A 26,492-nucleotide genomic window follows, 5' to 3' on the forward strand; every position below is an offset into this window, starting at 1 on the left:
GGCTCTGCACAGGTTGCCTGATATTAAACTCATCAGCCCTGCCCACTTGCTCGAGGTGGATTCCCCTGCTGCATTCCCACATTTAACCTCACATTGAAAATTGAGTGTTTGTGTCACACATGCAGCCCACCCTAGAAGATTTTGTAAAGTTTTTGGTTTTCTGCATATGTGAGCACTTTTCAACTAAGTGTTGTGTCTCTTTGTCTTGTTATTAATAGGGAGCAAGAGGAGTGATCCCACCCAGGGGTAAATACTAAAGCCCGTTGAAATACTTTCCAACATGCTGCTTATGTTAAAGCACTACAAGTAATTTCCATCTATCCATTATCTTGGCCACTTATCTCGTTCAGGCTCACGGGGGGCTGGTACCTCTCCTAGCTGACTTCGGGCGGAAGGCAGGGTACACCCTGGACAGGTCACCAACCCATCACAGGGCATACAAGTAATTTATGCAATGTAATTGATCATTGTGTAATACCTGCAAAAGTTTGTCCTTTGGTCACTTTGGCTACAACATGATGCTAAAGTGAACAAAAGTTAATTTGATTGATGTAAAATAGGGGGTTTTTGAGTTGAGAACCAAGTTTTTTTCTGCTTTGTGATCAAAAATTAAAAAGGGGGTTTGAATAGTTCAGTGCACCCACTTGCCGTGCCTATTTTCCAAACTCAGAAAGGAAGATTAAATCCTTTTTATCAATAAAAGTGTCTTAATTTCTTCAGATTAGGTAGGCCAATTTTAATATTCTGTTAGACAGCAAACAACCCCTGTTTGTCTTTAGTTTTTATATTTTTTTGACTGTTACTTAAGTAACAGTACTAAGTTTGAGGAAAGCTCTATAGTGTCTGCACAAGCCTTTCACCTCTTTTCTATTTGCATGTTAGTATTCATCAAGGTTTTGGGAGGCTGCGATCAAAGACTACATAAAAGAGGTGCATATAGTCCCCCATATGTTAAAAGTTGATGCAAATGTAGAAGCCTGCAGGGGGACTTCTTGCAGGTGGCAAAAAGGAGTTTAATTTAACAGAGGAATATGAGAAATGACCCCGTTTCTACTGGGTTTACCGCCTCAGTGAACATGCAGCATAGTCTTCATTTTAGAAATTATAGTCCTGTTCAGAAGAAAATTGAGAATACACCAGAGTATGATGTACAATAGAAGCCTGGCAGTGGGTTTGTCCGTAGCCCCAACCTCTCAATCATTTGTGGTGAACGCTGTCGCCCAAAGAGGAAAACAGTAACAGCCAGAATGACAAAATCAAGACTTTAAAACAGACATCCACCAACCTAGAGATTATGTCACACACACCATCTCCAATTCTCTTACACAGATATAACTGTGATCAGATTGTGCTCCACCAGCAAGAATCTCAGGGCTACAACTGTTATCCATACTGTAACCAAGCAGCAACTAATTCTATACATCCAGTATGAAAATGTCCTAAATTAAATTAGTAGTCATTTAACAGAGTGGATCAGAAGTATGACCTCCATCAATATAACTACATGAAACAACAGTGAGCTGCAGATTGCTTTCAGCTAGCTTGTGTTTCCTTGTTACGCTGGAGTTTGATTGCAATTACCCCTGATTGTCATGAGTAAGAGCTGTAGCCCGAGGGCTGTGGAGCAGAGGATGGCTATAAATGGTATTTGATTGGACAGAGAAGGGAGAAAAGGAGAGAGGACGAGTACTTTAAACCTGGAAATGGTGACCTTTTCTATCATGTTTGTCTTCAATGAATGTTTTGCTTCCTGGCTTTGTGAACTTTCTTGTGTCTTTCCAAGAAACACATAAAAACATAGAAACTAAAAATAGTTGAGGTCGGTCACAGGAATTTTTGTCATGCTCCTAACTTCTCACATCTGCCACGTCCACACTTCCAGTAACACAGCGAGACGATGTGGAATGGCAGATGAATGATGGTGATAAGTACAGGACACTGGTCTTTCCAGACATGTGTGCTCCCAAGATAACATTCCTCCCTGCTTTGAGCACCTTGAACCTTCACAGGGCTGATTACTCACTTGTGGTATGGCAGATATGTTGGAGTCTGGGTAAAAAATGGGGTTGTGGTTAAGGAAGGTATTTCCCCTTTGCATTACAGTAATGGTTAGTCACTCCTCGGTCTACACACACACACACACATGTGCACACACAAAAGACTCACTGCATTCTTCTGCTTCTACCAACCAAACAGCTGTGAGACACTACGTCAGTCTTTGAAGTATTCTGCCTATGTGTGTGTGTGTGTGTGTGTGTGTGTGTGTGTGTGTGTGTGTGTGTGTGTGTGTGTGTGTGTGTGTGCGTGCATGCGTGCATGTGTTGCTGCTCTGTCATATTTATGATCAGTTATGAGTAATGTTCTAGAGAACAGGCCACTGGTCTGAGAAAGTTACTGGAAACTTAATGTGAAGTCTCAGAGATGTTACCAAAGATTAGTCTTTAAATCAGTTTGAAAAAGCAAAAAAACAAGAAGGGGGCAAATGACAAACACTTCAGTTTAAAAGTAGTCAAACTTGTTGATCCCATATTTCTCAGCCCTGCTTAACCTTTAACCTCCCATTCATCCACCAAGCTTGGCATTCACGTCTGTATTTAAAGCAGCATTCAGAGGCATCGTTGGATGACTCTTTTTGCTGATGTTTGCCTTCGCACCCTGCACTTTTGGTTCCACAGTCTGTAGCTAATTTAAAAAAAGACTGCAGTACTTGTACAGTAGGCACAGAATTTGGCAACAGCCATAGTGGTTGTGGGAGGACAGTGTTTTTTTTTTTTTTTTTTTGCTGCTCTTGGCAAAGCTAGAATGAGAAGAATGCAAACACTCAGAAACAGATGAAGTGACAGAGAGTAAGGGGAGAGATGTTCAAAAAGGAATCGTGCCAGCATATAGTTAAGTGAAACACTTACACAGAGAGGACACTTGTCAGATACTGTCATTGTCTTTTGAGCCAGATAACATAGAAAAAACACATGAACAACCAAATGTGTGAACTCTTTCATGAACTGGACAACATAGGAACATAACTCTGATTCTGTCTCTTGCACAGAGGATGCAGCATTTAGCAGTACAGGTATGACACAGAAAGTCACCTGGTTTTAACGCATGGTGAAATGATAATCAGGGGTATTTTGATCAATAAGAAGTTCATGATTATTTGTTATAATTATTTATAATTCTTTTTTTTATAACTGTTTATTGGAAGCAGTTTCAGAGGTAGCAAAGGAACAGTACAATGTGATACAGAGGACTTCCATTCCTCCTTTAGATGTAACAGGCTGCAGGGGGGCGCCAAACAAGGCCAACAGAGGATCAGGAGTGATAGTTATAGAATATGCTGTGCTAAGCGTTTGAAATATTTCGGACCAGAATGTGGCAAGCCTGGGACAGAACCAGAACATATGAGAATGGTCGGCTGGGGATTGTTTGCACCTATTACAGGAGTCAGTTACATTGGGGTAAATCCGAGATAGTCTCAAATTAGTGTAGTGAGCTTTGTGCACAACTTTACACTGTAGGAGGCCGTGCCTTGCACAGATTGAGGAGGAGTGAACCAAACGTAAAACTTGTTACTAATAAACATCAGGAAGCGTGGTTCCCAGCTCCTGCTCCCAAGAGTCCCTGGGGCAGGGCGCTGGGCTGTTACTGGTAGCATTAATGAGGCTGTAGATGCTCGAGATTAGCTGCTTTCGTTCAGGATCGAGAGCCAGTAGAGAGTCCATTAGAGTTTCCAGGGGACGACCGGGGAATTTGGGGTTCTGATTTTGAACAAAATGCCTCATTTGAAAGAAATGAAATAGGTAAGATTTAGGTAAGTCGAATTTTTTAGAGAGCTCCGTAAAGGACATAAAAGTCCCTTGGTTGTAAAGGTCCTTAATAACTATAATTATTTATAATTCTAAGGGAGAGTTTTATTTGTACTTTATATCCACTTTCACTTCAATTGTATGAAACATATTAGCTCATAAACACACTTTTCATTAACCTATCACTCAAAGTCAGGTTCTTGAGCAGATTTTGCTGCATTTTCCAAAAGGCATAGTCATGGCTCCTTTCAGTCAGTGATGGTTTCTATATGTACTTCACAGCTTCTTCTCTATTTCTCCTCCTCATTTTACACACAGTCCAGGTAAAGCCACTCCAAATAAATAATTAAGTGATGGGATGGCATATGTTTTGACCACTTTGTTCACCAATTTCCTGAAGCCCTCAGTACCTGCAGTATTTATGGGACATACATTTTGGCGACCAAATGAAATGTGATTGCATTGGTCTGTCTCTAGAGGACGAGAGGATCAGGTGATGTGCTGCACAGAGTAGCTGTTACAGATGTCTGACTTGATGCTGATTGAACATGGATGGGGAGAAGCAACGTTATTTATCTTGGCCTTCAAAGTCATCATACAGCATCTTGTGGTGTTTTTTTGTGGTGAGTAGTGTTGGTATGCAGCACAGACACGTTTCATGCATTTTTTTCATGCTTAACATGATTCACCTTAAACCTTAAATACTATCAAATAACCGATGATGGAGACCACTCTTTTTTTGTGTTTACTCTTCTTCTTGAAACTGCAACTGCATGGTAGACCTTCTTGATGTGAAAGCCTCCCAAAAGTGAAGCCAAAACCTCTCAATTGTCCTTTGGAGAAGTTACTGTTGGCTTAGAGAGTAGTTGATTTTGAAATACAGCATAGTTTTTTTTATGGTTGGAGCATGCGTTCAGTTTCGCAGTCATTGTATTTTTTAATTTTGGGAAATTTGTTATCTTGATCAATATACAGCTAATTGTGCAACCCCATGTATGTATATATGCATCTACATACACTAAACATCTCTTGGTCCCTGCTCTTTGTATAATGAGGTATATCATACACAAATAATGTTTTCTTAAAAATGACCTCCTTATAAGTCAACGTAGACAAAACAATGTACCATAATGAAGTGTGGATGAAATTAAGAGAAGAAATTCAACAGCACACAGACTGAGTTTATCACAGGTACTGGCTGCTCCACTGTGCTGTGCAATTCAATGAACTCTTCACTTAATGTGGTTTACACTAAATTATTCTGGACTAATTTAGCCTGCCTGATGCCCGGATTGGACATGATGGATTAAGACAAAGAGTCTCAAGTGTGTGTACATTTGTGAGGCAGGAAGTTTACACTGAGGAGTTGTGTTTGTGTTTGCTGTAAAGATAAGCTTCTAATCAGCCTGAGGAGCATTTACACTACATTTACTGTATATCAGCACTCAGGGTTTAAGGTGACATCATGTTCCCTGTTCCTGCTGTGCATTATAAACCTGAGGATCTATTTCAATAGTGTTATCTTTACAGATTTGTCTTCTTGATAGGTGTCTGTCTTGTCATTATGTCCTAAAAGGAAAGAGGGGCAGCTGGACTACTGTCTCCAGGTTACATAACACCTCACCCATCCTGGTCCCTCTCCCCTGGCACCACCTTGTGTTCCTTTCTTTCACTTAATCTCTGTTCCTCTCTTATTTGCAATGGACTAACAAGTGGCAGATTTAAATCTGACATCCCCTAAAAGTTGGTATCATTTACCAATGAAACTCTCACTCTCAGTCCTCCTCTGCCCTCCCTCCCTCCCGTCTCTCTCTCTCCTCCTCATCCCTTTTCTACTGACATTTTTCAGCTTTCCAAACTCCCTGCTGTGTCTGGCTGGCTGTGCCAGTGTCATCCTCCCAGTGAGTTTCTATCTGCCTCTTCTCCGCCACCATCTGCTTCTCTCTTTGTCTCTCTGCCTTGCTCTCTCTTTCTCTCTGTCTCTGTCTGCTTTTCCTCAGCCTCCCTTTTTATTCTCTCCATCTGTCTTCCTTCCTGTCTCCTCTGGATCTCTCTTACTTTTTTATTTCATCTTTAACTTTGTGATTCTCAGTCTTTGCTATCTTGTCTTCTCTTACCTCCATCGCTTCTGCCTTTTTTAAACCACATGATGGATTTGTTTGGTAGTTAATCTCTGTTAATCCATGACCTCAGCACAAATGTGTGCTTTCTTTTGTACATACACACATTACAAACATCTTAACTGCACAGAAAATCCTTCTGCTAATTGTGTGCAGCCACCTTAATGCTAACATGCTAATTTTAAGCCTTACATTTTTTGAAGCTCACTATTGAAGCCAGCCGACATCCAATGTCAAATACCAGACATACTGCTGCTCTTTTTTCTTGTAATGCCTCTGCTTCCCTCTCATGTTATGATATCTCATATTCACCACAGCTTTCAAACCATAAAACGTGTTCATGGAATGATATATATTTTTTACTCTTACTAATGTAACACTCTCTCAAATCCTACCACACACTCTAATTCCTGTCTAAGTCTTCTTTAGGCTGTAATAAAGCTTGACAGGGACACACTCACAAAAACGCACCAAACACGCACCACCTACACACCTCTTTCCTTGTCTTCAGACCCATAAGAAGTGGGTCAGTGGGATGTTTGACGTCCCACACACACTCCATAAACACTCACAGGTGTGCACACACACATGCACACACTGCAGCTGGCTAACAGCAGGTCTCTCATATCCCTGTATCATCCCCGTCATTCCACCACAACCTGCCTAATTAGTCCCACAGAGTGTGTGAGCAAGTTGTCGACAATCAGTCTATCTCTCTCTTCCGTGCCGATGTGTGTGGGTATCTGCTGAAGTCAGCTGGTTGTACATTAATGTTTTTAAAGATGCACCAGTGTTTTTTTTTGTACCCCCAATGAATACAACAGGTCTTACTTAGAAGGATGACCCGATCTTGCATTGCAGTTTTTGAAAGCAATAAAATATTTTGCAGACAGTGGCAAAAAATAATGAAAAGATGCATGAAGAGAAAATGTTAAACAGGATTAAGCTTTCATGTGCTTTTAACAAGAAAATGCAACAGATGAAGTAGGCAGAAATGTTAAAATTGGTTAAAAGATATCTTCAAATACACTGGGTGCTCACTGGTATTTCAATTGATGTTTGAGACGTGTCCTTGAGTACCAGAGCTGTTACATATTTCATTTCATGTTCAAAATCTGTGACATTAATAGGTATATAAGTGGCGTGCAATATCCTGTATTCCTTTAATAAAATGTCAGCTTCCTTTGCTGCCTTTGTATCAAATTCCCAGCAAAGCTTTTTAATTATTTCAGCAGTGTTAGGTTCACTCTTTATATCTTCATGTCAGTAGCTAACTGACTAGCGTGTTCAATCATCAATTATCCCTATGGTGCCTTTGTTGTGACAAAAAAGACAATTGTTGTGCATGTTGCTTGTTTGCAGCAGCAGCAGCAAATCCGTTTGAAGCTACATCTAAGAATCTCATAATGTTGTTTATGCTCAAGGATCAAAGTTACATATGTTACTGTGCTAAATGAACCTTTTGATCATGCTCAGTTTTGGATCCAAAATCATTCCCTTTGATGCTCACAGTGCATGTCCTGCCATGTTGTAATGTTCATATGACTACTTTCGTTGTCTAATTAAGATTACACTTTTTCGTGTTATTCTTCCACAAGGGAGTGCTGAGTCCCTGAGTCACCACACTGCATTCTGGGAAAGTCTGGAACCCTCTCCATGGGCTGTACCACCTGCTGACAAACCAGGGGGGTCTGGAGGAACTGTGTTGAATGAGGTGAGATTCTGCTGCTATCACACGCTAAAAAATGGATTAAGTGATTACGATTGTTTTGGTAATTAAGTGGAATTGTGCTTGACAAGCTTGAGTACAGTGGCTCACTGCCTCCAACTTAAACAGGGTTCCCACGCGTCCTGGAAAACCTGGAAAACAGTTGACCAGTTTTCCAGTACTGGAAAACAGCTGGAAAATGGGAGAAAAAGTCAAATGTCCTGGAAAATCACATATAGTCCTGGAAAATTATTCCAACATGGCTGCGTTTGACCTGACCCTATTAACAAAACACATCCCCATTCATTGAAAGTTGAGTGCACGCTGTGCTGGAAAAGACAGCGACACTGCGCAACTTTTTTCACATCTTTTCTCCTTCACTTCATAATCATGCATTCACAGAAAACGGGGGTATATTGTCTATTTTTATGTTACATGAACCTTGTAGAGTGCTCTTTTGATTCAAAGAGTCTTATATTTAAGTTATAGTGTGACCAGTGGAGCCGGGCAGAGAGCTTGGGGGTCTGTGCCTCACAACTGTCTCTGTAGGCTGAGAGCTCAATTACCGTACTCTAGCTCAGTTGTTCTCAAATGGGGGGTCCTGGGACCCCTGGGGTCCGCAAACCATAGTGTGGGGGTCCGTGAAATAATTTGAATACATTTCGAATAAATTATAAAATTGTGCTGTGTCATTACAAAACAGCATGCACCATTGTTATGATACCATTTGGTGGCTCGAAGGGATATGTGAGACTTGCTACTGTTAATTTTCTGAAAGCGTTTAAGATCAATTACTTGAAAAGTATAAATGCTGTCATGTTGAGTCCACAAGGAATGAAATGACCCTCTGTTTTAAAGTATACAAGTGGTATTTACTTGATTCAAATTGAAGTGTTATCTGTTAATCACTATGGTACAGGTCTGAAGTATTTACATTGATACGTTTTACAATACAAATAGTTCCAAGGGCAACTAAAAGAGCAAATGGTAGTAAGCATGTGCTTTAGTGATGGGAAGTTCAGCTCTTTTCAGAGAGCAAGCTCTTTTGACTTGGCTCCCAAAGAAGAGGGTTACGGTTATGATTAGGGTTAGGGTTAGGGTTAGGATTGGAGTTAGGGTTAGGGTGAGGGTTATGATTAGGGTTAGGGTTAGGGTTAGGGTTATGATTAGGGTTAGGGTTAGGGTTATGATTAGGGTTAGGGTTAGGGTTGGTTTTAGGGTTAGGGTTAGGGTTAGGGTTAGGGTTAGGATTAGGGTTAGGGTTATGATTAGGGTTATTGTGAGGGTTATGATTAGGATTAGGGTTATGATTAGGGTTAGGGTTAGGGATATGATTAGGGTTAGGGTTAGGGTTATGATTAGGGTTAGGATTAGGATTGGAGTTAGGGTTAGGGTGAGGGTTATGATTAGGGTTAGGGTTATGATAAGGGTTAGGGTTAGGGTTAGGGTTAGGGTTAGGGTTATGATTAGGGTTAGGGTTAGGGTTATGATTAGGGTTAGGGTTAGGGTTGGTTTTAGGGTTAGGGTTAGGGTTAGGGTTAGGGTTATGATTAGGGTTAGGGTTATGATTAGGGTTAGGGTTAGGGATATGATTAGGGTTAGGGTTAGGGTTATGATTAGGGTTAGGATTAGGATTGGAGTTAGGGTTAGGGTGAGGGTTATGATTAGGGTTAGGGTTATGATAAGGGTTAGGGTGAGGGTTTTGATTAGGGTTAGGGTTAGGGTTATGATTAGGGTTAGGGATATGATTAGGGTTAGGGTTAGGGTTATGATTAGGGTTAGGATTAGGATTGGAGTTAGGGTTAGGGTGAGGGTTATGATTAGGGTTAGGGTTATGATAAGGGTTAGGGTTAGGGTTAGGGTTATGATTAGGGTTAGGGTTAGGGTTATGATTAGGGTTAGGGTTAGGGTTGGTTTTAGGGTTAGGGTTAGGGTTAGGGTTAGGGTTATGATTAGGGTTAGGGTTATGATTAGGGTTATTGTGAGGGTTATGATTAGGGTTAGGGTTAGGGTTATGATTAGGGTTAGGGATATGATTAGGGTTAGGGATATGATTAGGGTTAGGGTTAGGGTTATGATTAGGGTTAGGATTAGGATTGGAGTTAGGGTTAGGGTGAGGGTTATGATTAGGGTTAGGGTTATGATAAGGGTTAGGGTTAGGGTTAGGGTTAGGGTTATGATTAGGGTTAGGGTTAGGGTTATGATTAGGGTTAGGGTTAGGGTTGGTTTTAGGGTTAGGGTTAGGGTTAGGGTTAGGGTTGGTTTTAGGGTTAGGGTTAGGGTTAGGGTTAGGGTTATGATTAGGGTTAGGGTTATGATTAGGGTTATTGTGAGGGTTATGATTAGGATTAGGGTTATGATTAGGGTTAGGGTTAGGGATATGATTAGGGTTAGGGTTAGGGTTATGATTAGGGTTAGGATTAGGATTGGAGTTAGGGTTAGGGTGAGGGTTATGATTAGGGTTAGGGTTATGATAAGGGTTAGGGTTAGGGTTAGGGTTAGGGTTATGATTAGGGTTAGGGTTAGGGTTATGATTAGGGTTAGGGTTAGGGTTGGTTTTAGGGTTAGGGTTAGGGTTAGGGTTATGATTAGGGTTAGGGTTAGGGTTATGATTAGGGTTAGGATTAGGATTGGAGTTAGGGTTAGGGTGAGGGTTATGATTAGGGTTAGGGTTATGATAAGGGTTAGGGTGAGGGTTTTGATTAGGGTTAGGGTTAGGGTTATGATTAGGGTTAGGGTTATGATTAGGGTCAGGGTTAGGGTTAGGGTTATGATTAGGGTTAGGGTTAGGGTTAGGGTTATGATTAGGGTTAGGGTTATGATTAGGGTTAGGGTTAGGGTTATGATTAGGGTTAGGGTTAGGGTTAGGGTTATGATTAGGGTTAGGGTTATGATTAGGGTTAGGGTTAGGGTTAGGGTTATGATTAGGGTTAGGGTTAGGGTTATGATTAGGGTTAGGGTTATGATTAGGGTTAGGGTTAGGGTTAGGGCTATGATTAGGGTTAGGGTTATGATTAGGGTTAGGGTTAGGTTATGATTAGGGTTAGGGTTAGGGTTATGATTAGGGTTAGGGTTATGATTAGGGTTAGGGTTAGGGTTATGATTAGGGTTAGGGTTATGATTAGGGTTAGGGTTAGGGTTATAATTAGGGTTAGGGTTAGGGTTAGGGTTAGGGTTATGATTAGGGTTAGGGTTAGGGTTAGGATTAGGGTTAGGGTTAGGGTTATGATTAGGGTTAGGGTTAGGGTTAGGGTTAGGGTTATGATTAGGGTTAGGGTTATGATTAGGGTTAGGGTTAGGGTTATGATTAGGGTTAGGGTTATGATTAGGGTTAGGGTTAGGGTTAGGGTTATGATTAGGGTTATGATTAGGGTTAGGGTTAGGGTTAGGGTTAGGGTTAGGGTTAGGGTTATGATTAGGGTTAGGGTTATGATTAGGGTTAGGGTTATGATTAGGGTTAGGGTTAGGGTTAGGGTTATGATTAGGGTTAGGGTTAGGGTTAGGGTTATGATTAGGGTTAGGGTTAGGGTTAGGGTTAGGGTTAGGGTTAGGGTTAGGGTTATGATTAGGGTTAGGGTTAGGGTTAGGGTTATGATTAGGGTTAGGGTTAGGGTTATGATTAGGGTTAGGGTTAGGGTTAGGGTTAGGGTTATGATTAGGGTTAGGGTTAGGGTTATGATTAGGGTTAGGGTTAGGGTTAGGGTTATGATTAGGGTTATGATTAGGGTTAGGGTTAGGGTTAGGGTTAGGGTTAGGGTTAGGGTTATGATTAGGGTTATGATTAGGGTTAGGGTTACGATTAGGGTTAGGGTTAGGGTTATGATTAGGGTTATGATTAGGGTTAGGGTTAGGGTTACGATTAGGGTTAGGGTTAGGGTTATGATTAGGGTTATGATTAGGGTTAGGGTTATGATTAGGGTTATGATTAGGGTTAGGGTTAGGGTTACGATTAGGGTTAGGGTTAGGGTTATGATTAGGGTTAGAGTTAGGGTTAGGGTTATGATTAGGGTTATGATTAGGGTTAGGGTTATGATTAGGGTTAGGGTTAGGGTTTGGATTAGGGTTAGGGTTAGAACCAGAACTAAATTTAAGCAAACAGAACCAGAACCAAACTCAAGCAAACATAACCAGAACCAAACCCAACCAGACCCGAGCCAGAACGCACCAGAATGCACCAGAACTGAATCAGAACCGAACCAGAACCGAACCGAACAGAACCAGAATCGTGCCAGAACCGAACCAGAGCCGAACCAAACCCAACCAGAACCGAACCAGAACCGACCCAGATCAGAACCAGAATGTACCAGAACTGAACTAGAGCCATACCAGAACCGATCCGAACCAGAACCATGCCACAACCGAACCAGACCCGAACCAAACCCAACCAGAACTGAACCAGACCTGAGCCAGAACGTACCAGAACCGAACCAGAACCAGAATCAAACTCAAGCAAACAGAACCAGACCCGAACCAAACTCAAGTAAACAGAACCAGACCCGAACCAGACCCGAACCAGACCCGAACCAGACCCGAACCAGAACTGAATCAGAACCGAACTAGAACCGAACCAGAACCGAACCAGAACCGAACCAGACCCGAGCCAGAACGCATCAGAACTGAATCAGAACCGAACCACAACCGAACCGAACTGAACCAGAACCGTGCCAGAACCGAACCAGAAACGAACCAAACCCAACCAGAAACGAACCAAACCCAACCAGAACCGATCCAGAACCGAACCAGACCCGAGCCAGAACGCATCAGAACTGAATCAGAACCGAAGCAGAACAGAACCGTACTGAACCAGAACCGTGCCAGAACCGAACCAGAACCGAACCGAACACAACCAGAACCGATCCAGAACCGAACCAGACCCGAGCCTGAACGTACCAGAACTGAACCAGAACCAAACCAGAACCGAACACAACCAGAACCGTGCCACAACCGAACCAGAACCGAACCGAACCCGAACAAGAACCGAACCAAACCCAACCAGACCCGAGCCAGAACGTACCAGAACTGAACCAGAACCGAACCAGAACCGAACCGAACCGAACCAAACAAGAACCGAATTTAAGCAAACAGAACCAGAATCAAACTCAAGCAAACAGAACCAGAACCAAACTCAAGCAAACAGAACCCGAACCAAACTCAATCAAACAGAACCAGAACCAAACTCAATCAAACAGAACCAGAACCAAACTCAAGCAAACAGAACCAGAACCAAACTCGAGCAAACATTATTAATGTCCTCAGGTTGGTATTGAGAAAAATCTGATGCCTCAGCTTGGATGGGCTGATCCGATTTCTCCTCTCAGTGAGTATTTGCCCGGTCTTCAAGAAGACTCTCTGAAGGAACAGATGAAGCCACAATACACAGCCTCCCCTCCATCAACTGTATCCTATATCCTCACATGTGATTGGCCGCCATGCTGACCAATCAAAACAAAGTTCTGCCTTGAGCAGAGCTGGGGCTGAGCACTGTGAGAGCTAAGCAGCGAAAGGAAAAAACTGGGAGCCGGCTCTCTCCCGATGCGAGCCGGCTCTTCTGATTCACTATAAAGCATCGGCTCTCATTGGCGCTCTGATAGTGAAAACAAAGGGAACAAAAAGAGCGACACAGCTGCACAGAAACTCCATGTTGTAGACATCGCTGATCATAATAGACATCGCCATGCAGGAAGACGGTTTACATTTTTTTTAATCTCTGAGAGATCTTCAAATACAGAGTGCCTCTTTACACCGGTGCGATTTTTTCAGAGTCTACGGTAACTTAAATTAAAACAACGTGACATTTGCTTTGTTTTATATCGACCACTTAGCAGGATGAATATCATGATTAAGCAGGTATATTTTGAGTCTGAGTTTAGTTGAGAAACATTTGTGACCATTTTTGTCATTCAGTTCTATTTAGGTCATTAATGCACTGATCCTCTGATCATTATTATTATTATTTAATTATTTCAGCAAGACAGCTTCCGGATTCCTTTGCTGGCTCTTTTGTTTTTTCTTAGTTCATTTTATATTTTTTGTGAAAAGAGAAAGCTGAGATGTTGCCCATCATTGTTACTTGGTTGCACTAATAAAGTGAAGTGCTGTACATCTGTGGTTGCATTATTCTATTATCAATTTGCCATAATTTTCAAGTATGTAAGAGATGATTTCATTGATAGCCATAGACTACATGTCTTTCAATGTAGACTTCCACTGAGAGGAACATATTAGACTATTTAGGAACTAAATTAGGAACTAAATTTAGACGGTCATACCAGCTTGATCATCAATGAAAATGTCCTCGAAAATGATCTCTGGAAAAGAGTGGGAACCCTGTTAAAGCTGCTAGTCACACTGTCATATTACATTTGATGTTAGTACTTCTGACATCAAGGACTTTCTAGCATTGTGTTTTCTCCATAGACAAGGGCCTCGTACTGATGAACCTGTTACCCTGTGTAACTGTGTCACAGCACAGTTGCATGATTAATAAAGTGCATTTGATTCAAATGAGAGTGAAATGGTAGCTCATCCAATACACTAACCAAGGTTTTACTCACTGCTGCTTTGAGACACAGCACAGTGTAGATGTAAAGCTAGTATTTGCTGGCTGTTGTGATGAAATCTAAAGGGTTCGCCAAACCCTATGGTCCCTGACTAACACATTTATCAACTATTTCAAAGGCTTCATTTAAGATAGAAAGGCATATATTTTGCTGATGTCATGCTAAAGGTTGGAAGCCAAAATGCAGTTGTAATTCTTTTTACAAGTGTAGCATAATCCTCATTTCATTACTTTTAGAGTGACAACAGACAAGAAAGTCAACAGCTGAGATCTGGAGGGAAATCTATTCAAGTAAAATCAACTAATCAATCATTTAGATAGGCCAGACAAGAGCTAACATTAGCATTCATCCACTAACTAGTTAACATTATCATAAGCTTTAAAAAGAGTTTGTCAAACTTGAGAAATGTTTGGTAGCGTAGTGTGATACGAGAGAAAGATTTAAATTCTTAGCAAATGTAATGTTAGCTAGGAAGTGGCATAATAGTAGCATTAGCTGTTGTCTTACTCTAGCCAATTTGTCATCAAGCTTTTTATTTCCCCTAGAAATATACCCCAAAAAACCTACAGATTGTCACTATCAATAATGTTCAGTTGCTTATTAATCGGGAACCTGTAAAATACCAGAGATTGTCAAAAGAAAGCAGTATTGACAGTGCTTTCGCTAGCTAAGTTTGCTTCCTGCTTTTGAGAGAGACTTTTTGGTTAAGTCCCAAGGCTGGTGTGCCATAGTGACAGCTTGTTTGTTTACAGGATTGAGCTGTTTGATGAGCCGTAATACATTTTAACGCATAACACCTTCAGTAACAGGTTTGTAAGGGTTTTTTTTGCAAGAATGGAGGCCTTGTTGGCAGTGCTCAGAGTGTGAAAACACCTTATAATCAGGCCTGTGGATGGGGAAAGGATTTGTATTTTGCTTTGTTTGTATTTATTCCTTATTTATGGATCTAATTTGTATGCATGTTCATTGAAGAATCTCGGCCATTGTTTAAATAACCAGCACACTCCCAGCAGCAATTGCTCTGATTTTTTTTCTCAGTTCTTTGCAGCACTAATGTGGGCACTTTTTTTCGAGAGGATATTGATTCTCAAAGAAGATATTCTCTTTTCTCTTTCTCCCTTTTAAACAGAAGATTTAAGTTCCCAGGGTCAGTTCTTGAATAGCACTTTTAGAGCAGCTGGCGATTGTCTCTCTCACAGACATTTTAGCATTGTAAATGCTTGAGGTCAAAGATTTTAACTACGGACTTTCAGTTGATGAATAATCTCATTGGTCACTATTAGGCTTTTTTCTAGAGTCAGAAAAAAATCAATGTGAAAAACATTTAAGTAAAGTTTTTCAAGTTCTCTCCCAGATTGCCTTGCGTGTTTGGAGATGAGCATTATTTTCCACTTGCCTTTTCCCCTTAGGGATACTGTGCGTGCCTGTTTACTGCCTTTGTGAGCAATAAACAATAGACATGGGTGACTTTAATAACAAACACTAACAGACCTTCGCCAGGAGTTGGCACGCAGAGAGGGAGATTAAAGTCTGAATTTACTAGAGTGTCAGGATGCTAATTGGCAGGTTTAGTCCCAAGACGGCACTAATCTGTCCAACTATGAGCCAATAATATGCATCACAAACTAATTAAAACATTTCATTATTGCTCAGTTCAGACATCAACAGAGCAGACATTAAAAAGTTATACAGGGCAGTTCTGATTGGTCAGAGAGAGTGAAATGTAGAGGGTCACACTGCTAAGAATGTGACTACTTTGTTGACTGAGTGATGCAATCTAATTTGTCAAAGTAAACAATAGTTAAATTCTTTTTTTTTTATTGACATCTTACACCTTTAATAACCAAGTTGAGTAAAACATACTGAGCATGTTAGTTGTAATCTGGTCTAATTAAATGTCCCGTTAAAGTCCTTCTGAAATGAGTTGATTCTTTATAGGCCTACATAGATATGTACGTTTACAACAGAAATAAAAAGGGTATGTGAAAATAATGAGATAAAAACCAGTTGAAATGAAACTCATGAGCAGCTGGGACAGTTGAAAATCAAAGGTGTTATCCCGCTTTTGAGGCTAACCTGCTTACTTGAAGGTCCTGCACTGGGGACTGTAATTGGCAATGCTAGTTATGAAACAGACCTATTAATGCTGATGCCTGTTTATGAACTACAAAAGCAAACGAGAGACCATCAACAAGAAAGCTTATTACCTTTAGAATAATGTTGAATGCCTGAAATTGCTGATACAGGGTAGGTGTCAGACAAAGTGATAACATCACATCGCAGAAACAGCCATTTTCATTTTTTTCATTTTTCACAGTAAATATGCAACGTGAGGGATACAACATAAGACACAATCAGCAAAGATATATAAGTTACAGTTTAGTCCACTGTGGGCGCAAAAATCAATGCACAATGAAAGTTACTCAGAGGAGCTTTAAATTGAAACTGTACCTATGATGTGTGATTTGTCTGTGTCATTGAGCTGTATTTATTGTGAAAAAGAAGACCCAGTCCGACTCACACAACTACTCAGGGTTGGCTTGCACATAACCACCCAACCACAGCAACTCTGCACCCAGCTTCTTGCATCATCAGGCTCCTTCGTGACTTGCAGCTCTCCCTCTCTCTCTGACTCTGACTCGCTCTCTCTCCTCACGTCCTCATACCAGTTGCTGCTTTTTTAACTTTTTTCTGGATGTATACTTGATTGCCTGTCAGTGTTTCTGCCCCCTGAGCCCAACATAACCAGCTGACTGTAACTGACAGTTTGCAGTGACAACTGTTGGCATGCATGGTTGTGACATGATTTGGTGGGAGGGGCTTAGCAGAGAGATATGAAGTTTGCAAAAAGAGAGGTGAAAGGTTTTTCTCCATTGGCTTACGCTTCTTTGGATAGAAAGCCTGTTGCACCCTGTTGTTCTGTCACCGTGCATTGGGAGTAGGAGAGCACTCTGGTCCTTGCCCTAAACAGAAATGGTTGTTCAGACACGCGCACACACACACACACACAAACACACATACACACACACAAATACACTCACATCTACACAGAGCGAGCACTCTCATTTACCCCACAGGGAGCAGACAGTTTGGAGAGGGCTGCAGTTTCCCTGCTGGAATCCCTGTCAGTATGTTGTAGGCTGCTCTTTCTCTGTCTGTCTTCTTCTCCCTCCCTCCCTCCCTCCCTCCCTCCCTCCCTCCCTCCCTCTCTCTCTCTCTCTCTCTCTCTCTCTCTCTCTCTCTCTCTCTCTCTCTCTCTCTCTCTCTCTCTCTCTCTCTCTCTTTTTCTCTCCATGTCTCCTCTCTCATTTGCCATGTCTCTTCCCTCTCTTTTTCTCCTTCTCCCTGTCTCACAGGTTATTTTAGTTCAGTTCAGTAGAGCTTTATCAGCTTGACATTGTGAACAAAATCAGGTTGCCAAAACACATATTTGACCATAAAATGAGATCCAAATTTTCTTTCTGTCCTCTCAAATTCGAATGTGCTTCATTGACGAGACCATTCAGTGTTGCCAAAGCATGTTGTACAAGGTCCATATTGTTAAATATAACCCAGCCTCCTCCTCCTTCCTCATAACTCCTTCTGTCTCTTTAACTGAGCTGATTGAAGTGTGCGATGTACTTGCATCCTTCACACCATCACCCTCTTTCTCGTCGAATGCAAAGAGTAAAGAGTGTTAGTGCCTGTGTGTATGTGAGTGCGTCTGTGTGGGTGAGAGTGAAAGAGAGAGAGTCGGTGCTATTCTTGGCCGGCTGGGGAAGTCTTGGCTCCCCGGCGTATGGGAAAAGTGCTCTTGGCAAGTCTTGAACCGAGGCATTCCTTTATGCTGTCCTCTCAAAACACTCACACACAGGCAGACATACAAACTGGATTTTTGTCACTCAGGGGGACGCTGTGTCGTCTCAGATTTATCCTCTGAAGAGTACCCTGTAAATGCAACATGCTAACAGATACATTTAACAGGAACCATGACCAGAGCTTACATTTACTGCATTAGTCAGCAATGCTGTTTTTCTCCTGTTTTGTTTCCACGTTCTCCCTGCTGATTTCTCTCAAACACACACTTTTTTAAGTCTGCACACACACAAACACACACACTCGAATGTCTCACTCAAACACACAGCGAGCGGAGAAAGACTAAGTGCAGCCTCAAAAGAGAGATTTCTAGTAGTACTACATTATGCCCTGAGGCCCAAAGCCAGAGTTTCCCTGTCACTCACTCACACTCACACAGACTCTCTCTCACACACACCCACAGAACTCTGCACAATATCCTTGAATCAATTGCCTTAGGAGAGGGAGGTTATATGCATGACTTCTATCAGCTAATAGATCTCTTAAGTCTCATTTCATTGTCCCCTTAGCTCTCTTTTTCTACTCTCTCTTTTTTCAATCTCTTCTTTTTTTGTCCTTCTCCCTGCAGTTCCACTACAAGGTGACATAACAGTCTTCCTCCATCTTCTTCTTGCTCCTCTTAAATGTTCCTATCATTTTATTCTTTTCTCTCCCTTCCACCTCCCTTCCTCTCTTCTCACCTGTTTTCACCCCCCTCTCTTCTCGCATCCTCGCATTTTCTTCCCTCCTTGTTCTACCATGGAGTGCGACTCCTTACATAACTGCTGTCAAACTAAAACATGCACAGTTGCAGTGGTTGTCTGAGCCAAAATTGGGTTTGATGTTGAAATTGGGTGAGGGTCGACAGGTTTAGTGTTGTGACGTGTGTTTGACTGTGAGTTTGTGTGCCTTATAAACCATGTTATTCTCAATCCATGAGACAGCTGCATGCATGCAGAAGAATTCTGCACACAAGGAAGTATTTTTTCAGTAAGACAAACACACATAAAGCACTCAGCCATTCCTTAGTTTAAAAAAGGCCCACCCAGTGAATGTCACCGAGATGGAATTTCCTTTCATCCATTTTAGTGCATACAAAATGTGCGTGTGCATGAAAACAGCTACAAATAATGATGCTGAAAGAATGAGAGAGGCTTTAGTTGGAAAAAGGAGACAAGCCATACAAAGCATTTTGAGTCAGTCTGTCTGGTCTCTTTTAGTCTTTGCCTTTGAATTCTCTCTTGACACATTGATTATGCTCTACTTCGAATAAAGCATTGACAATGTGAGTGTTGCTTAAATGTTTTAACAGTAGCCTGTAGACCCCTTTACAGTTTGTAAACAGCTATGACCTACTTAAGGGTGCTAGTGCAACAGAAGTTTAGTGGAGTACAATAGTTTGTCAATCTATACAAGGGGATTAACACCAAAGATTGTGAATTAACTGACTTTCAGATCCCTGTGATAGTAGTGAGTGGATAGAAGAGTTTAGCAGCTGGCCAAGCATTCAGCAGCTAGATGCACACATTTTTTCAAATAGCTAGATACACTCTGAGTTTTGTTTCCTAACCAGAACTCCTCCCTGAGACAGAGACAGGTGCTCCATGAGACCTGGCTCATAAGCAACAAGCCAGAAAAGAAGGTTCAACAGTCATTTTAAAGATTATCTTGTTGTAACCTGAACATGATTTATAGTTTTGTTAACTATAATTCAAACCTTCACTTACAACTTGCCTCTCCTTATTAACCCCCTGTTGTCTTGCCCAATGTTGTAGTCATACTCAGGGCTTAGACCAACTCTTTCATCAACTACATGGTTTATTGGTTACCAGTTAAGTTTCAAATCTAAGAGTATTTGACATTCAAGTCAAAACTTAACGAAGCATTCTCAAGGATTCTTTCTGTTTCAATAGCTGTTGAAGCCATGCAGCAACCTCCGGTCTAAAAATATGAGTCCAATGCAGAAGTGCTAAAAACTGCAGTTCATTGAGGATCCGCTTGAGGCTGGCTCTGGAAGTACCGGAAACCACATACACACCAATTCAAAAAAACTGATCTTTACAACAGAAATAAACATGTTCACAGCCTGGTACAAAAGACGAGTGTAGTCTGGATAGCTCATTTCTCGATCGGCACACACTGTACGGGGGGGGGGTGAATTTTTTTCTAACTTGGCAATTCCGAAGATATTTAGATTACGAGTCTTCCAATGAGAGGCACAGCTGACCCGATTGACAGACAGGAACACTGTAGCTGTTGGCGAGGAGGCTCAAAGCCCGCCTCTTTACGTCACAATCGCTCGGCAGCAGCAATATGGCTGCCGCCGCCGACTGGCCTCAAAACAGCGCTTCAGAAACAGATGAGTGACGTCACGGATACTACGTTCATATTTTATACAGTCTATGGTTTCAACTATGAAAACCACTAACACATTCAGCTGGAAGTCACCAGTTAACAGGGTCACTCTTTAGACCATAACACCAGTTGCTCTGGAATGATTAAGCGCCTGTTGGTATTGAGTTGGATGAACTTGAGTTCATCATGAGCTTATGAACTCTGACAACCAACCATGCAACAACCAGACATGTGGATGTTGGTATGGGGTGCCACTTGTACAGTTTTTTACACTACATTTAAAATTTAACAGTAAGATTTAACATTTAGATTCCACATTTAACATTGAGATTTATCATTTTCTTGAACACATTTTTGTTAAAATGAATCATCAAAATGACAAAGCTCTCAGATATTACTCTAAATGTGATAAAGCTGTGACTTTGAAAAGTTCACACCACATTTCAAAAAAGTGTGGAGAAATGCTGCTATTATTTTCATTGTGTGCAACTTTACCATCAGCACCCAATGCTGGTAACTCTTTAACTTTAGTGTTGAAAGCTCTGAATGAATGGAGTAAAAAGCTGCCTCCTTTGCCAAAAAGCTGTGCACATATTTTTGAAGATGTTGAAAGCAAACCAGTCTATATAGTCTATATAGTCCAGTCTATAAGTGCTTTAACAAGAAAGGAGAAACTGCAAAATGAGGAACAAAGAGCAAATTCTGGCTCATGCAGCTCATAACAGAAGTCTGTAATAGAGGTGTAAAAAATGTGAAGTAGAGTTGATATGAATTTGAGCCAAACCAGTTCAGACAGTTTTAAAGTCAGTGTTGGGTCATTACTTGTATATGGCGCTGCTAGTTGTGTATCAGGGGGGATATTCAAAAAGAAACTGCATGGACTAGAAAAGATTTTAAAAAATCCAAAACTTTTTTATGTTTATTTGACTTCTCTCGGCAACGTCAACACGTTTTCTCGTATTATGTGTTCCAAGTAGTTGTTTTTAAGAGACATTTCAATCTCAAATATTTATACTGTTTATTTTAACCCCGCGAAGCACATTTACTCAAGCAAATCTCTTACTCATGTCTTGTGCTCTTCTCTTGTGTTTGAAAAGAAAAACATCAGCACTCACTCACAGTGTATGACACACACACATTCATCATCTGTCCAGCCTTATATAATATCGAAAGTTTGAGTATGATAAGGACAGTATTGTTGATAGTCACTGAATCTTAGACTACAAGAAATACAATTAAATCTACAGCATGTAGGAAAGTAAAGGTATCGTGTTATGTGTGCATTCATGTATTGCGTCATGTTTTTCTTCTGATTCTCTTGCCTTGCTGGAGTCTTTAGATGTACACACAGTTTGCCATCTGGCAACATGAAAAGTTTGTAGTGAAGGGTCATTGTCTGTACTTTAGTTATTCATAAAGAAGAAAAAATCACGAGGCCATTCGGGTTTTAATTTTTCTGTGAAATTGTGCTGTTCTGCTGCAACATGAATCATTTTTCTGTGTAAGCAGCTCACACAATACACGCTTCACTCTTTATAGATTGCCCAGTTGACTGCAGCCATTTTCCCTGGTGAGAGCTTGACCGTAATCAGCATGGCTATTCAACATGATTATATGCATTTGATTGTGTTGAGAGACATTTCTTTGTGTATTTTTTCCTTCGCATATATTGTTGTGTTTGCCACACTGCTTCAAGTAGACACACTTTAGCGTGGCATGCAGACACCTGTGGAGTGTGTTGTGATTGTGTTGTGTTTGCCTGGCCCTGGGAGCTGTTTCCTTTGGATGGTTCCTCCACTGTGTTCTGCATGTGTGTCCTGTTGATTCTCAGGAGTGTTGGATGTGTTTTTTTGTGCAGAGCAGAGCAGTGATGATCTGTATGAGTCTGCATGCTCGACCAGTGCTGCTGCGTGTCTGACATTTTTGTCCTTTTTGCCTCTAAAAAGGTGGAACACATTATTCATAGACAAGGACACATGCTGAGCAGTCGCCCACCTCTCCTTCAGCCACACAATGCCCGCTGCCGTGCCCATTCATGCCAATTAGTGCCAGTCTGCCTGCCTGTGTCCATTACAGCGGGCTTGTTCACCTTCAGAGCACACAACAGTCTGCTTCTGTGTCCTAGAAATGTGTAGAAACTAACTTCTTATGTAAAAGTCAGTCAGAATATCCAATTAAAAAAAACAATATGCTTTGTCAGGAACTGACAACCTTTGTTTGAAATTCAGAGGCGTTTAAATAATAAGGCTGCATTACATAAAGGTAATGTGTAGTGAGCAGGTGGTTATGCAAATTAGAATCTCAACTGGGGTGAACAGGTTCCCATACATTATCCCACCTGTTACCCAACTACCAACTAAAGACATAAACAAACTAATAGAAATTATTCCATCTGTTTAAAAATAATGAATTAAACCGAACAGTCAAAACACAAACAAATAAAAACGTGAACCCATGTTTTGTTGTAATTCACATTAAACTGAACATATCCATTTGAGATAATGTTAGACCAGATGAACAGGACTTCTACAGGATTATTTATGTCATGACATTTCTGTCCTCATTCAGCTCTCCTTCTTGGAGCTCTGCAGTTGACACTCCTTTAAACATGAATGAGGCACATGCTTTAATATTATTGCTACTACCACTACCTCTTGTGGTTCAAGCCACTTTGTAGCAATCAGCATCTTGCCTGATCAGCTCACTCATCAGCTCTGGTGGTGTTGGCCGTTGGCTGTGCCTGGTTACTGTCCCGGTTCTCTAGACTAGTCTTGGATAAAATGAATGATTTTGCCACAGTGTCAGCAGGCAGAGGTCAATCTGCTGGACTCCTTTTCTCAAATTACTTTGGTGTTACGTGCAATATCAGGTTTTCACTGGCCAATCAGAATCAAGTATTTTGCACAGCCAACATCATTATATATTTTTACAAGCCTGCAAGCGTCACAAAGACATTATGACAGAAAGTGTGTCTATCGTTTACCCCTTTATATGACCTGATGACAATCAAATGATGAAGGATGTGGAGGTGAAATGATTGGTCCCTTATTGAATCAACAGTCAATTTATCTTCATCTTTTGTGATAGTCAATCAGCTGTTGCATTTTATTCACAACTGATTGATTGATTAGTTTGATTATTTAGGCCTAGGTCTTGACCAATTGCTAGGCCCTTTTTCTTAATGTTTTCATGTAGTTTATAGACTTAATAATTCACCAATATCTAGAAAGCAAACATCAAGAGTATCACTAAGTAATACAACCAAAAATTGTATTTAACTTAAAGCAATAGTCCTTTGTTTGAAATATTAAGTTTAAACTTTCCACTTCCACAGAATTTGTCACTCATTTTTGATTGACCCATTACTGCATAAAAAAACAGCATAAAAAATCTCTGCTTTTCAGTTTTAGTGGTAGACAGTCTCTCATAATACATGTTGGAGTCTCAGGTTGAAGGATGAACAAAGGAGCGCAGTTGTGTGGGAAGATCGAGTGAATGGAGAGCGTAACGATGAATGGAGTTGGAGTCACATTTATCCGTCCCTTCTCCTTCAATCCTCTGTCTCTCACCATTCCCTTTTCGCCTTCTGCAGCTGCCTCCCCTCCTACAAATCTGTCTCCCTCTGTTTTGTGCCGTAACACACATTCTCTGACCGGATTTCAATTTGTTGTCTTTGAAATTGTATTTTTGTGTTTGTGTGTGTGTTTGTGTGTGTTTGCCCTTGAATGAGTGTGGTGGACATTTCCTTGTAAGTTTGTGTGTCTGGATGTCGGCATTGTCTGCTATTGTGTGTGAGTACATGCAAAGTGAAGAGGTGAGAGAGCATGGGTTCCTGTGTGTGTGTGTGTGTGTGTGCACGTCTGAATGCACGTCGGCATATTTACGCATTTGTGTGTCTGCATGTGTGTGTACTCAGCAGGATTATACAGCAATAGAGGAGCTTAGCAGTGATTTGCCCATCCATTCCAGTCCCTCCCTAATCCTGCATACAGACACACACACACACACACACACACACACACACACACACACACACACACACACACACACACACACACACACACACACAACACACATAACTTCTTTGTGTACTAGGATGGATCTAATAGTGTGTGTCTGTGTGTGCGTGTGTGTGTGTGTGGATTAGTTGGTTTGTGAATGGGATGTGGCTAGGGCTGAAGTGGCACACTGCACTGCCAGAGAGTTAACACGGGCTGGCAAAGAAGAGGGGGAGAGGTGAAAGGGTTCAGAAAAGTGCGAGATGTTTGTGAACGCAGCACAGTTCAGAGAGCGCTGCTGACATGATTATATAATGATTACAAAAGGTTATGAATAAGGAGCACATGTCTGTGATATGATTAAGATGTTGTAATAAGGATGTGGCTTCCTAAAGCCCGGCTTGCAGTCATCATTCATATGTGTGTGTTAGGAGCCTGTACACACAAACACACACACACACACATACACAAAAACACACAGACGCACAAAAACACACACACACACACACACACACACACACAAACATACAGACACACACACACACACACACGCACAGACAGATGGAATAGCAGCAGAGATGAGACTTTCTCTGACAGAGACGAGCAGGAGGGAATGATGTAAAGAGGGTGTATGAAAGCAGGTGGGTGGGGATTCTGTTGTCGTAACCACAGTGTGTGTTTGTGTGTGTGAAAGTGTGCGTATGCGTGTGCGTGCGTGTGCATGTGTGTGTGTGTGAAGTTTGCGGGGGTGGCAGAGAGAGCGAGAGAGTCTATGTGTGGGTGAGACAGAGTGTAGAGAAGTCTGTGATATGTATATATCTGCACGCGCACGCGCGTGTGTGTGTGTGTGTAGTGTGTATATATAGAAGCTTTTCATCAGTTTCCTTAGTGACTGGTTCTGACTGCGACTGTGCTCTTCTCGGCACAAAGACAGGAGAAATGAGCGAAGAGGAAGAAGGGAGAAGAGGAGTGTTTGCTGAGGAAATTTTCACAGCACGCACATTGATTCTCAGTTTAAACTTTGACTTTGGTCAGACCTGACATAGTAAGACTCTGAAGGCATCAAATAAGGGAAAATAACTGGTCTTGTCATCATTTTGCCCTTGTTACGGGGTCAAAGTAATGGTACAAGTGTACTTATAAGAGGAAATTTCTATATCTTTAAATTTATAACAAGAAAGCTGTGGGTACGTGCATGCTAACACAGCTGTACAAGCTGTTTTCAAGATATACATTAGATAGCTGAGAGTCCTTGGTGAGTCCTTGCAGGGGTGTAAATTATAAAGTGATGATAGGTTCATAAAGAGATTTTTAGGCTCAAGGAAAATAAAGCATGTGACCCTCAATACAGGCCAGTTATGATAAGGTTTGCTTATTCTCGATGTTTAATGGTGGTTTCTAGTTGTAGTTTTGTCCAACCAAAACAAGTTTCTTGGTCAAAGGGGTCAGACAACAGGGGAAAATGTGAAGAAACTTGATATTTCATGTGGATCCAGAGTTTGGGTTTGGCCATGGAAGGCAAAAGTTTGCGTGGTATCGGGTGTTGACCAAGATTTTTTTACGTAAAGATAGAGACAAGCTGAAAAAGATAGAAAAAAAACCATCATCCCAAATATTTGAAATCCCTCAGAACTGCTTCATCGCTCTTTTCTCATCTCTCGATGCTTGTTCTCCCCTCCCACTGGTGTCTTCTCTTTCTCGCTCTCTCTGCTGCGGTGATTTCACTTGTCGACAGATTGTACACAAACCCACACAAATGAATTCTGATTAAATGCCGAGAGGCTTCAATTAGCTGCCAAGGCAACAGGTTAGTTTTGCTGCGCTGTTGAGGTCACCTGATAGAACAGAAATGACTGCCAAACAGTCTGCTCTGCTTTTCTCTCAGTCTCTGCTGATTTGATTTTCTGACTGTCTTGTTTATCACATGTTTCTATCTGTATCTTTCTTTACTCTTGTCCTTGCTCCTCTCTGTCCTGGTCCCTCACTTTAAGCTAATAAGTATTTTTTTCTTTTTGAAAAGATCTTTTTCAGTGCAAAAGTGATAGTATAGATAGAATAACAGAAAGTCTATGCAGAAGAAACTACTTGTAGACACAACTTTCATAAGGTTCAGA

General features: G+C 41.2%; 1 protein-coding gene across 2 annotated transcripts in view; it reads left to right on the forward strand.

The window, feature by feature from the left end:
* Positions 1–26,492, forward strand: part of atxn1a (ataxin 1a) — a 118,991-nt gene that overhangs the window by 70,432 nt on the left and 22,067 nt on the right. For both annotated transcript variants that reach the window (XM_034705696.1, XM_034705697.1), the window contains exon 3: positions 7,522–7,637. The gene's annotated coding sequence lies outside the window, so the exon portion shown is untranslated. The remainder of the gene's footprint in view (positions 1–7,521; positions 7,638–26,492) is intronic.

The sequence above is a fragment of the Notolabrus celidotus genome, chromosome 16 (genome assembly GCF_009762535.1).
Source record: "Notolabrus celidotus isolate fNotCel1 chromosome 16, fNotCel1.pri, whole genome shotgun sequence".
Taxonomy (NCBI): domain Eukaryota; kingdom Metazoa; phylum Chordata; class Actinopteri; order Labriformes; family Labridae; genus Notolabrus; species Notolabrus celidotus.